At 34.9% G+C, this 13,367-nt stretch overlaps 1 protein-coding gene across 1 annotated transcript in view; it reads left to right on the forward strand.

Annotated features, from left to right (window-relative positions):
• KCNA3 (potassium voltage-gated channel subfamily A member 3) overlaps positions 1-12,294 on the forward strand; it is a 32,663-nt gene extending 20,369 nt beyond the window's left edge. Inside the window, 1 exon segment of the mRNA XM_021001311.2 lies at positions 4,794-12,294. The gene's annotated coding sequence lies outside the window, so the exon portion shown is untranslated.
• The last annotated feature ends 1,073 nt before the right edge of the window (positions 12,295-13,367 follow it).

Genomic DNA, 13,367 nt, shown 5'->3' on the forward strand with positions numbered 1-13,367 from the left:
CTATATCTATAGATAGATAGATTTTATATATATATATATATATATAATATATATATATATATATATATATATATATATATATATATATATATATTATATATAATATATTATACACACACATATTGGAGATTCATTTACTAGATAGGATAGTGACAAAGATAGCATTTTTATATGAAATCTATAGATAGTTCATAAATTTCATTTTCACAGGATATATTAGGTATTTTATTAGAGCAAATAACAAGTAACTAAACTAATTTAAGTTGATAGGGGTTTTTTTCCCCTTTCACAAGGTGAAGTGTTAATTAACAGAGCTAAAAGGCAGGGAAGAACCATGATGGTTATAATCTACACCTTTGATAATCTGTAATTGAATTCTGTAGAGTTCACTGTACTCACCACCACTTTTCACCCTCCTGAGCCTCATGCTATTTATCTCTTCTTTAGCCAAGAGAGAGCTAGCCACAGGCAAAGGTCATCCTTGCTTTCACTTTATAGAGGTGGTTTTGTTTTTTTTTTTTCCCCTTTCCTCAAAGTTCCTAATTTCAGTCCTTGGCAATTTCTTTGTTCATTTGAATAACTTTGCTGCTGTTTCAGCTTTTATTTTCCTTTCTTTTCCTGCTTCTGTGGAACTGCAGCAGTATTTCTAACCATAGCCTCCTCATATGGTCAAACCCTATAGCTTATTTTCTCATTTGTTTTATATATGGCACTATTGTTTCAATATGAAGAATCACATGCCCCCAATGTGAATAAAGTGGCCCAGGATGTTTTTATAACAAAGGCATGTCAGTGGTGATGTGATCTTGGCTCTACAGAATTAGGAGAGCCATGATAAATGGTTAGGGAGTCAAATAATGAGCTATAGTAGTGATATTCAAAAGGGACCTTGTGCAACTATGAAAGAACACATCCCTCTGACACTGCTTTTAGCCAGCTTAAATTTTCTAGGCATAAACAATAATCAGGTAATCAGAATTTTCCAGCTTTTACAGTGAAAATTCATCTGTATAAGATCAATAATAAGTAGTTGCTCCAATATTTCTCTCCTCAGTTTCCCAGTGCCAACGCTTTCTCAGCTGATAGCCTGGACTTACATTAACTGACAAAACAGAGGCCATCCACTAGGATTCATTGATTACCCTCACTTCTTAGCTTAAAACTTCTCTCCATCTTCACTCATCCTTTCATTTACTCCAGTCTCTGAGAAAGTTTCCCTTTCTTGACAAAGTCATCCTCTCTATCTGTGCCTTCATCCCATATGATTCTATTCCATCCAGAAGCTTGTTCCATCAACCTCTCTTCCCCCCCCATGTGTGTTTCTGTCTCTGTCTCTCTCTGTGTGTCTCTGTCTCTCTCTCCCCTTCCTTTCTCCCTTTCATCTTGCCAAGTTTTGTCTTTTTTCTCTTCACAATCTCTTGCTTTTACCATCTGTCACCTTCTCTCCACAGTCATCACCCTACACCTCTCACCTGAACTGTTGCAATAGTTTCCTAGTTGTTCACCCTACCTCGTCTTTCTTCTCTCCAATACAGCCTACACATAGCTGTCAGTGATGACCCAAAAGCACAGATCGGACAATGGTACCTCCCTGCCCAATAAACTCAAGTAGCTCGCTATCATTTCTAGGACTGAGTACAAACTACTTTGTTGGACATTTAAAGCCCTTTGCCTGACCCAGACAAGCTGGCCTCCTTTCTGACTGTCACACATGACATGCCATTGTCCATTCCTGTTCTTCCCAAAGGCTACTCCCCATGCCTGCTAGGCACAACCTTCTCATTTCTACCTCTTCGAATCCCTAATTGTCTTCAGAGTTCATTTCTGACAAAAGGCCTTTTCCCATGCATATGAGGAATGGGGGAAGACCAGTACAAAAGCATGAAAACAGAAAATAGAATGATGCATATGAGGAATAGCAACCAGACCATAATTCCATAGAAAGGCTATGGCTGAAATAATAGGTTCAGGCTAGATTGTGAAGAGCTTTAATTGCCAAACAGAGAAGTTTTTATTTGATTCCAGAGGTAATAAGAAGCCAACAGAGGCTATTGAGTGGAGAAGTGACATACTCAGATTCACACATTAAGAAAATCACTTTGGCAGCTATATGGAAGATGAATTTGAGTTTGGAGAGACTTGAGACAGGAAGACCAGTGAAGAAACTATTGCAATAATCCAGGCAAGAAATGATGGAGAAGGCAATTTCAGTTGAGTGATGAGGTCAGAAGGCAGGTTGCAAAGGGTTGAGAAGTGAGTGAAAGGAGAGGAAGTGGAAGCAACAAATATAGATGGCTTTCTCAAGGAGTTTGGCTAATAAAAGGAAGAAAAATATAATATGGTACTTTGAGGGGATGGTAGGGTCTAGTAAGGTTTTTTTTTAAGGATGAGGTAGACTTGGTTGTGTTTTGAGGTAGAAAGAAAGGAACCAATAGAGAGAGGATGAAGAATAGAGGGAAGGGAATGATTGAGGGGACGATCTGTTAGAGAATGTGGTAAGAGATAAGATCAAGGGTACATGAAGAAGAGTTAGCCTTGGAGAGGAGTTTTTATCAGAGACTGAGGTGAAGGAGGAAAGAATGAGGGCTGATTTCAAATGAAATGAAATGAAGAGAAGGGGTGAAGAAGAGGTATCTCATGGCAAATGCACACTTTTCTAAGTAAAGTATGAGGCAGAGGTCTTCAGTTGTGAAGATTGGAGGAGGGGATTGTGTGGGATGTTTAAAGAAGAACATCCTCTGTTAGAAGTGGAACAGAGAAGTGATTAAGGAGGGTTAAAAGAATGTCTTGACTGTGGTTAGGGTCAACTAAGATTAGATAACATACATTTGCAATGGACCTACTCAGCACAGTTGTGGGATATACATCAGTCAGTCACCCACTCTCCCTCACACTGGAATGTTTTTCCACCTTTCCTCTACTTCATAAAATCCCTAGCTTCCTTCAAAGCACAGTTCAGGTACTGCCCCCTTCAGGAGGTCTCTCCTGATCCCCATGTTTATTAATGTGTCCCTTCCTTACCCCTAAATTACCTTGTATTTAAATTGCACATCTTTTGTATATACTTATTTATCTTTGTGTTTCTTCTCCCCAGTAGAAGGCCAATAAGTGCCTTGAAGACAAGTCCTTTTTTGTTTTTTTTATATGTATTCCCTCGTCCTGTCATGACACATAGAAGGTGCTCAATATATGCTTACTGGATTGAATTGAGTTGTTCAGCTACCAATGGTTTTTAATAGTCAGTACGTTGACATGTGTAGCACAGCCCTGGCATTTAACCTTATAGAAAGATGACATATCTTGTATAATAGCTAAGTTTCTGGAAGGTATTTATAAATTAAATTGTCATAAACTAATTCATTTTCCCATTTGTTTCCATTATCAATAAGAGGTAATTCACTTTATCTATTTGATTTTCAATTTCCTGGAGATCCTAACATTTTAAGTTTGTTTCTCTGCTTCATCCTTTCCACATCCTTTTCATCAAATAGTTAATATTAAGTACACATAACAAAGTCTGCATTTTTGCAATATAAATTATACTTTTCTAATTTATTTAAGTTTCCATTTTTTGTAAGTGGCTTTGAGGAATATTATTCACACTGAGACATTTTCTTATTTTAAAGGATGAAATTATTTAAATTTCTTTGTAATAATAAATACAAATCTAGGTATGGTATCCTTTGAACTCTAGAATGTTTTTCCACAGTATTTGTTTGGAGAATGTTTCCCTTGCTTTGCTCCCCATGAAACTGATATGAGCATTGAATTTCCCTTGGCTTCAAAGTCAGCACTGATCTTGGATTATCTCAGTGGGGTGTGCAGAGAAAAAAGGAAGAAAGAAGGAAAAAAAAGGAAGGAAGGGAGCAAAGTAGAGAGAAAAGGAGGAAGAGAGGGAGGGAGGAAATAAGGAGGGAGGGAAGAAAAAAGAAAGAAGGAAGAGAGGGAAGAAAAGGGAGTAGGGAGGGAGGGAGGAAAGAGAAGAAAGGAAGAGAAAGAAGAAAGAAGAGATAGAGGTTAGAAAGAAAGGAAGGAGGAAAAGAGGAAGGGAAGGAAGAGAGAAAGGAAGAAAGGGAGAGAAGGAGGAAGGAAGGGAAGAAGGAATGGAAGAGGAAGGAAGGAAAGAAGGACGGGAAGAAGGAAGGAAGAAAGGAAAGAAGAAAGGGAGGAAAAAGGAGAGATAAATAAGCTCTTGGAAATATATTATACATTTTTATGTGAACATTTGGGGATTTTTCAAATGATTTTAAAGATATGTTTTACTTTCCAAGTAGCCCCATCAGATTCTGTTAACTATTTCAGATTGAACTTTTTTGTCATCATCGGTGAGAAAAAGAGTCAACAATCCAGGTATATATTTGGATTTTTCCTGGCATGTATGTATATGCACATAATAATAATAATAATGATAGTTAACATTTACATAGTGTTCACTATGTGCCAGACACTGTTCTGTGCACCTTACAATTATTATCTCATTTGATTCTCACAACAAACTTGAGAGATACGTGCTATTATTCTCATTTTACAGATGAGGAAACTGAGATAAACAGCAGTTAAGTGACTTGCTCACATATATATATATATATGTATATATGCACATATATTAAACATGAATGTTGCACACTGTTTACAAAATTAAAATACTTACATTTTTTTCTTTTTAGAGCAAGAAAATTTCAAAAGTTCTAAAAAGAATTTTGTGCAAATATTTTCTACATTGTCTTTAAGCATGTCTTTTTTTTTTCAAAACTGAAATCTACAGTAATACTGTTGTTTACTCTGCCCAACAGATATCTGAAGAAGCCTCATGTAAGAGCTGTAGAACTGTACTGTGAACAGTAAGATATTCATTTTTTTTTTCATCACATAGATCAAGATTGCAATGACTGATGACTGTGATGGATGGATATCTGCCTGCTTGCACACGTTTTTGTTTATTGGCGTAAAACAATTTTCTAATTTACCTGTGTTTCCTAAGAAGTGCATTACGTAGAGGGAACAGCCCTGAACCTGGAGGATTATCTTCAAATCATGTGCAATATAAGAGACTGATGAAAGACAAGAAAGAAAAAAAATATTATTTTTTACATCATTTCAACCTTTTGAATACTTGGTGAAATATAAGCATTCAGAAACTGAAAAAAAAATCAGTGCTGCTAATAAAGAAAGCCTAAATGTTTGGTTTGAAAAGATCAACTGTTACTATTTTCTTTCATAATGAACTTAGGTATTGTCTTCAGTGCTAAGATATTACTGTTCTGTTCTATTTTCTCTGTAAAATTTTATTTATGAAAGTATGTATTAACCAAAGGCTCTCTTATTTCTATTAACCTAATTTCACATAAAGAAATAGTGAAGTCTATACTGTGCCCAGAATAAGGACATTAAAGACAGACTTGCCTAAAAGAAACGTGCCTTGCTTTATGAAGCAAACTCCATGCATTCAGTTTTTTTTTTTAATTCAGAAGAGTAAATTTGCAAATTAATCTTGTCTTAATCTAGGGCTCCAATTTAGGTGTTAACAGTGTTAAACCTTATGAAAGCATGTATAGTATTTACTATACTTTTCATCTTGACTAAAAAGCATAGTATTTAGTTATAATTTTAAATAATTAATAGTTAATATCAATTACTCAACTGTTTTTTTTTCATGGGATGTTGGAAATAGAACTTTTGAGAAAAGAAGTCAATGCAGTATTTCACCTGTCTTTAAGAATAATTACTTCAGAAGTATACCTGTGAAAGTCTAACTTTTAACATTTTTATTTTCTATATTTACACTTTTTTAAGAAATGATTTCTTTTTGCAAAAAGAAGGCAAAGTTTTGTTTGGATAAGGATGGTAGGTAATTGTAAAATTGTTTCTCATTTTGTGGCGGTTCACTTCTCTACCATCCTTACATGTTCACTGTGACATTTCAGCAAAATAGTAGCTATTTATACATTATGTTATAGGCCTTATGGAAAGTCTAACCATGACTGTGTAGTATAAAGAAGAATATTTCCTCTTGCCCATATTTCTTTTTCAAACATATTTAGACACCCACATAAATATATCCATTATTTTGCTATCTAAATGGCACACAAACTTACTTTTTAAAATGTACACTAGAAAATGTTTATTTTGGTTTGAAAATTGAGGCTTCATTTCTAATTCCCTTTGATTTCCTTTAGAAAGAATTATAGTTGCAGAATTTAATTGTTACAATAGTTGCTAAATTTGTTAAAGTCCAGGTGGTTTTACAGAACCTGAAATAAGTATCACTTGTCTTATAGGAGCTATCTCAGATGGGGGCAGTTGAAACTAGAATAGATGATTTAAAAGCAACCCGGTGCCCACTAACAGGAAAACTAAGTGTACAGTAGAGATGGCCCAAACACGTGGTTTTGTGCAGTCTCCCCATGTGCTCACCTGTGGAAAACATACTCAAATGCTGATCATCTCTTTCAGGGCAATATTTCAAGTCTAGATTAGCGTGATAACAAAGTAAAAGGAAGGACTGGTAATTTTCTGGCATACTATCCAAGTAATTTAGCATTAAAGTCCCTTTCTCCCCTTCACTGTATGTTGTGTTGGCCATGACAGCTGATGACCTAGACAGTGACACAGCCAGTCCATCCCAGCTTCTTCGGATGGTAGCCTGAGATAATGAAAAGATCACCAGGGACAGAGTCAGCTAGCCGGGGTTAAAATCCTGGCTCTGTTATTTATTTCAGCTGTATGAGCTGAGATACTTTACTTAACCACAGTGAACTTCAGTTTCTTCATGAGTGAAATGGGGCTTATGACATTCTCATTACTGACCTCACTGGGTTGTTGCGTGTGAAGTGCTTTGTAAACTTTGAAGTGCTAAGTAAATGCAAGCTGTGATTCTTACTGGTCATCACAAACTAGCCAATCATATAACTCTCTACATAAACTGGTTAGGATGGCTGAAATGAACAAACCACTTATGCCATGGTATAGACTTGGCTCAAACTGTGAAAATAAATATACCTACATCTAGATCTCCATCTCCATCTATATCTATCTATATCTCTATCTTTATCTCTATATTGATGTAGGTATCTATGTTAATATTGATACATCTATATCTATCTATAGCTACAGCCACATCTACATGGATATCTATGTAGATAGATATCCATATAGACACAGATATAGATGTAGCTATGGACATAGAGATATAGAGGTCCAAAAGGCATAGATAAAGCATTGTCAGAGTAACATCATAATATACTCACCTGAAAAAGAGTACCTTGTCTCTGATGAAATTCAATCCTTATCTAAATTATCCTCAATCATTTTTCTTCTCCAACAGAACAGTTTTACTATGGAAATCAAACAATTCACTGAACTCCCTTCTAAACGTTTAATTTATGAACATGTGACTGGACAAGTATTTGCCAACGATCTGATAGTAAAAATCAACATAGTTGGCACTAGAAGGAGCAGCCCAAAGAAAGAGAATGGGATGGGACTCTGGGAACAAAGGGGCTATGAGGAGAAAGACGGTTTCATGTCCCTTCAGGGAGCAGGAAGTGAAGAAGATGAAAAGAGGGTTAGGAGTCAGTTTAAAAAGACAAAGCAAAGAGCCTTGATTAAGGTATTTCATAGGTGAATAGATTTCATAGAAATTAAATAAAGCTAGGTAAAGAATGATTCCTACAATGATACTACAGCGGGCAATCTTCACTTATGTTGATTATCAACTCAATTCTGAAAGACATTTCAGTGAGCCCTAAGGGATTACACAACTAAATTGATGATTTTTTTGGAGTGTAGTGCCTTTATATGAAGCACCCTGATATGTTAAAATTCTGAACATGATATTATTAGTGCTGTAATAATAGCATTTCTATGGCACTTAAATGCTTACAAAGCACTTTTCTCACAATAACTCTGTGAGGTAAGTAGGGCAAATACACATTTATTGAGTCAATGCAGCCTCGGAGCTCCTCCTCAGTCCCTTGACCTCATGCTCTGCTGAACACCCAGAGACAAAAAACACCACCTCCTCCCTTATTGTTTATTGATTATTTTGGTAGAGCCCTACGGGGGAAAATGCAGTTTCAAGTCCTATATAATCCCCAATCTCATTGCACCATAGTGGCCTCTCAGATAACATTAGGAAAAGGGGGAGAGGTGCCTGAAGATCCCCAAAATGGTCACCTGAGCTTCTAGAAGGTAAATGAAAAGGAACAAATAAATACTACCAGCTTGAAAAGTTCTTATAGCAAATATGCCACATAGCATCCTAACCTGTGTGACTTCATGTAACCTCAATGGATGTCAGTTTCTTGCTGTATAAAGCAACAGAACTGAATCATTGCTCTCCGATGTCTCTACCAGCTCTAAGATTTGTTCTAATGATTCCAGAAGTTTTCAATGCCCTGAAGAATACTTTTGTCAAAGGTTTCCTATGTATTTCTGAAATGTTAGGATTCAAATGAAAGAAAATCGGGAAAAAAAATCTAAAGTTTTAGCTGGATTCAGGATTTCAGATCTATGGGGAGGACAGGAATTCTTCTAATCCTTTTTTAATCATCTACCATTGACCTACATGCCAGAAGATGGGGGTGGAAGGCAGCTGGGCCACTGATTTTACTCCCAGGTGAGGAAATTCCCTCCACTAAGTCAATACTCTTTCAGCAATTTGCATGACCTAAAAAAATCATTTAATATCAAGAGAATGAAGATGAAATTTCTTATTTGGTTTAGTTCAGTTACATGTTACGGTACCTTAAAATCCCTACATAAAAAGCAAAAGAAGCACACAGGTTTGTTGGTGAAAATGTAGTTGAACCATACTTTAGGCAAGCCAAAATACTGTATTCAAGAAGAAGATAAACCAGAGAATTCTTAAGGATTCTTTGCTTTATATAGGATTCACCTTACGCTATCTTGATTGAATTTACACACAAATCTATTCAGAGAGCCATCCTTGTTTCTCCCTTTTACAATATTCTCTCTCTCTCTCTCTCTCTCTCTCTCTCTCTCTCTCTCTGTCTCTCTCACCACAAGGGTTTCATAAATATTTTACATCAGTTATAACCCAAAGTACAATTTTTTTAAGTTTTAGAATTAAAACATACTAGAAATTTAACTATTTATATTCTTATTTCAAAAATAAATTGGCAACATTGATACTTAATTGTCCTAGCCTTTAAACAGACAATGAAATAAGATAAATGCACTTAATTAAATTTCTAACATTCTTATGTGACCTTACTAAAATAAGCACAAGTATCTGTATTAAATATTGTCAGTTATATAATTTATGTATTTTATAGCATTACCACTGAGTATTGATTTAAGTATGCATTTATTTATACTCCTACCTAAGGCCAACTCTTTGACCAGCCATATACTCTTAAGACTTCATCAGACATGAAGCAAATATATTTTAAAAATAGAATTAATTGATTGGGCACATTTTTGACACATAAATAATGAACATTCTTTTGGTCCTTATAACAGGTACCATGAATTTTTAAATAGTCATGGGCATTTGTAAGGTATTTTGACCCGGACAGAGGAGGCCTGATTTGCAACCATTTTGTAGTCATTCATGCTCATGAAGTATAAGTATATCATGGACCAAATTGTGCTCAGGATTCGCATCAATTTATATGTTCAAAGAGTGACCAGTGGTAAGGAGAAGGGACAGAGATGTGTGCAAATTATATATTCTGACTTTGCACAATGAAGAAGTAACTCATGAGATATCTTTTTAATTGCCAGCAACCTTTTCTGGAGGCTAGTCTTGTACTGTAGAAATAATTTAGTATTGTTGAATGATGTTACTGGGAACATCATTGAAATCATTTAAATAAACTTACTTAATTTGAATAATTCAAAAAAGATCTTGTACTGTGATATTTATCAGGAGTTTATGTAATTTCATTCTGTCCCCACCATTCAAAAAAAAAGAGGCAAGTCATTGATTTTAAGCCTCTATCACAACTGGAAATGTGTATCTTAACAGAATGATTCATTAAAAGATTATTTTGTCTGGCAAGTTTGAGTTTACGAATACATTTTTTTTCTTTTGAGGCATTGCCTTAACTCCTTGTATATTGGTGTTATTGGACTTTGGTCATTCATAATGGAGTGAGTAAAATATGCCAGATTTCAATCCTAGTGCATTGTATTACCACTATTCCTAGCCACAATTTGTGGTGCTTCTCATATTGAAGCTTAACTCATATTGATGTTTTCATGGTCTGGTTTCTAATGCTGGATTAGGGGGAGTTTTGTGAATTTATTTAAAGCTAATTGTCATTGTGGTTTTCTAAATAGTCATAAAATCTTGTAATGCTGAATTTCAGACTAATGTTATCTTTGTATAACCATAATCTAGCTCAGAATATTGCCTTGTGAATTTTAACTGTATTGTGTATATTATATATTAGAATTGCCACACAAAGCATTGTCTTTCTTTAACAGAAACTGATATAAAGGAAAGCAAACAATGTTTGTACAACAAATATATCTATGTAAAATGCTTCTAACTGAGTAAAAGAGAAATATAGATACTCTAGCCAACAGCTCCTTTTTAAAGGCCTACCTGGATAGGTACTGCATAAGTAAGGGCATAGGCATCTAATTTGCATAAATTAAAATAACAAATATATTGCCTCCATATCAAAACTTTTTTTCCCTTCTGAGGTGACCACTGCTATTCTTCTTGAACTTGGATAGAATTTTTATGTCAGACATTCAAAAAACAACAACCTTTGAAGTTTCTTTTTTTAGGTAGAGGATTTTATTAATGTTGGGTTTTTTCTTTTGTTTTGGACGGTTTTTTGAGCTGCATTAAAATACTAAGTTGAACTGCAATGAGCTATTTTCCATAAAAAATGCTTTATGTCCACATATCCTTATTACAGTAAATAAATTTGATGTATAAATCTCTTTTTTAAAAAATCCATCTTAATAACTAATTTCTGCTCAGTCAAAGGGATCAGCCTTGCAGTCAATGCCATTCAGACATTATTATGACTAAAAATATCAGATGACTTTTTAATCTAATGTTTTCCATCATATGTATTTTTCAAACTGTGCAAGGAAAAATCACTTTCTCACATTGTTTTCTATGCCATAAAAACTAGATATGTTATATCATATGGTTAATCTAGTTAAACCTTTGCTGTAGGTAGATCAAATCATGAAAATTTTTTTTTCAAATTTATCCACTTTCCTCACTTACTAGAAATTTTAAAGTCAACTTGATCTTAAAAAATATAATTTAGATTAATTCATTAAACTTTATTGCTAATTGAATCAGATATGTACTAAAATATAATTATTTATTCTACTATTTTCACCTTAGGCAACTTATTTAATCTCTCAGTGCTCTAGGCAGCACTCTAAAACTATAAATTGCAGATAGAGTGCCAACCTGCTTCTGTAGGAGGACTTACCTCGCCTGGGTGTTTCTTATGCCAGTTCAATCAGATTCAGTCTGTATCGTCATCCTTTATTCCTTGCACTCCACATTTCTTGTAACTATTCATATAGAATGCAGAGACAAATGTCACATTTCAACTTTATTAACACTTGACCTTTTCTGATATATGATGAGCTTTAAGCTCATTCTTTAAAATCCATTTAAGAATTGATTTCTTTCCCTTTATAACCACTTAAATTAAAAATGGAGCCCCATGAATTGTTAAATGATGGTGCCTCAACACAATTGCAGATGTTTTGGATGTATATTGTTATGATTCTCTAGAATAATTGATATGCATCAACATTGCTTTTCCTACGTGAATCAACAATCTGTGACATATACTATACTTTTAATGGCTAGTAATATAAAGTTGCTGTGAATATTGTAATGGAACATACATTTTAGCTGAAATTTCAAATTTCCAACCAAATTTTATTTTATTTTATTGACTAACACAGGTCAATTACACAAATGCTAACTTTTTTTTTTTTGCAGAACGAATAACATTTGTTTTTTGAGTAATGACCATAACCAATGTAATTCTAAATTAAGGTATAATATCAAATATGTACCAGGTATTTCGTGTTATGTTCATAAATTCCATTTTAAAAATTTAATCATGTTTATTTGTCACATATGATGTAAAGCAGAAATGAGGTCTTACTTTCTGCTCTCTAATTTCAATTCCATGATGACTTGCCCTTTTTGTTTATTACCAGTAAATACAAGTGAGTTTTGATTGTGTGATTTTAAAAATCTGGTCAAGTTTCTTTTGGTTTTCATTGGAATTTTGAAATGTTAAGTTAAGCAGAATTCAATAAAATGGCAGAAATACATCCTGTTTTATTAAGTATCTTTTCCAATTGATTATGTTGGGGGGAGGAGGGGGGAGGGAGGGAGGGAAGGAGGAAGGGGGAGAGGGAGGGAAAGAGGGAAAGAAGGAAGGAAGGAAGGAAGGAAGGAAGGAAGGAAGGAAGGAAGGAAGGAAGGAAGGAAGGAAGTAAGGAAGGAAGGAAGGAAGGAAGTAAGGAAGGAAGGAAGGAAGGAAGGAAGGAAGGAAGGAAGGAAGGAAGGAAGAAACATTCAAAAACATTCCCTTGCCAGTAGCCTGAGAATTAGTCACTTGTAAGAATAACTCCACAGATGCCTAAATGTCTCTGGTGAATGTTTGCAGTCTTTGCTAGCTCTCTAGAGCTTAGGGACTCCCTCTTATTTTCCGTCTATGCCTCAAACTGCTGGCTGCCTCATAGACTAGTGAAAAGCCATTATAATAAGCATTTAGGAAGATAATCTATGAATGCTTACGTTTGCTACTACTAGCTGTAAATTGCTGCTTTTCAGGTCATCTCTGTATCCCATGGTCAAGTTGGTACTTTATAAAAGTCAAATCAATTCTACAAGCATTTATTGCACTTACTTTGTGCCAGGCCCTGTGCTAAGTGCTGAGAAGACAAGAACAAACAGAAAGAAAGGCAACTAAGACATCACATACGTTTATCTGGGAATGGGTCTTGGTGACAACATTCAGAATGATCAGACTAGTCACTGGATTGACCAGGAAACCAAGCAGAGGCCAATCCGATATCACTTAACTGGGTTCTAATAAAAAAAAATCTGATCATAGTTCTCTCCCTTCTAGCAGTGAATTTAAGTTTGGACATGGTTAAAGCTGGTGCCCAACCTTAAAGGTTCTAGTAACTAACTACAATGTTAATCCTTATTCATTATCATGAGTGCTCTGAAACTTTACATTTGCAAATGGGAATATAGTGTTGAGAAGCAGCATAAGATGGTGGATAGAAAGAAAGCCTTCCTGGGACTCTAGTAATGAAAAATGTAACTTCTGCTCTTGCCAGGATCTTTTTTTTTATCAGGAATGCCCATTGTAGCCACAGGCACTTATAAATAA

The sequence above is a fragment of the Phascolarctos cinereus genome, unplaced genomic scaffold, assembly GCF_003287225.1.
Source record: "Phascolarctos cinereus isolate Bilbo 61053 unplaced genomic scaffold, phaCin_HiC Scaffold_5;HRSCAF=322, whole genome shotgun sequence".
NCBI classification, from domain to species: domain Eukaryota; kingdom Metazoa; phylum Chordata; class Mammalia; order Diprotodontia; family Phascolarctidae; genus Phascolarctos; species Phascolarctos cinereus.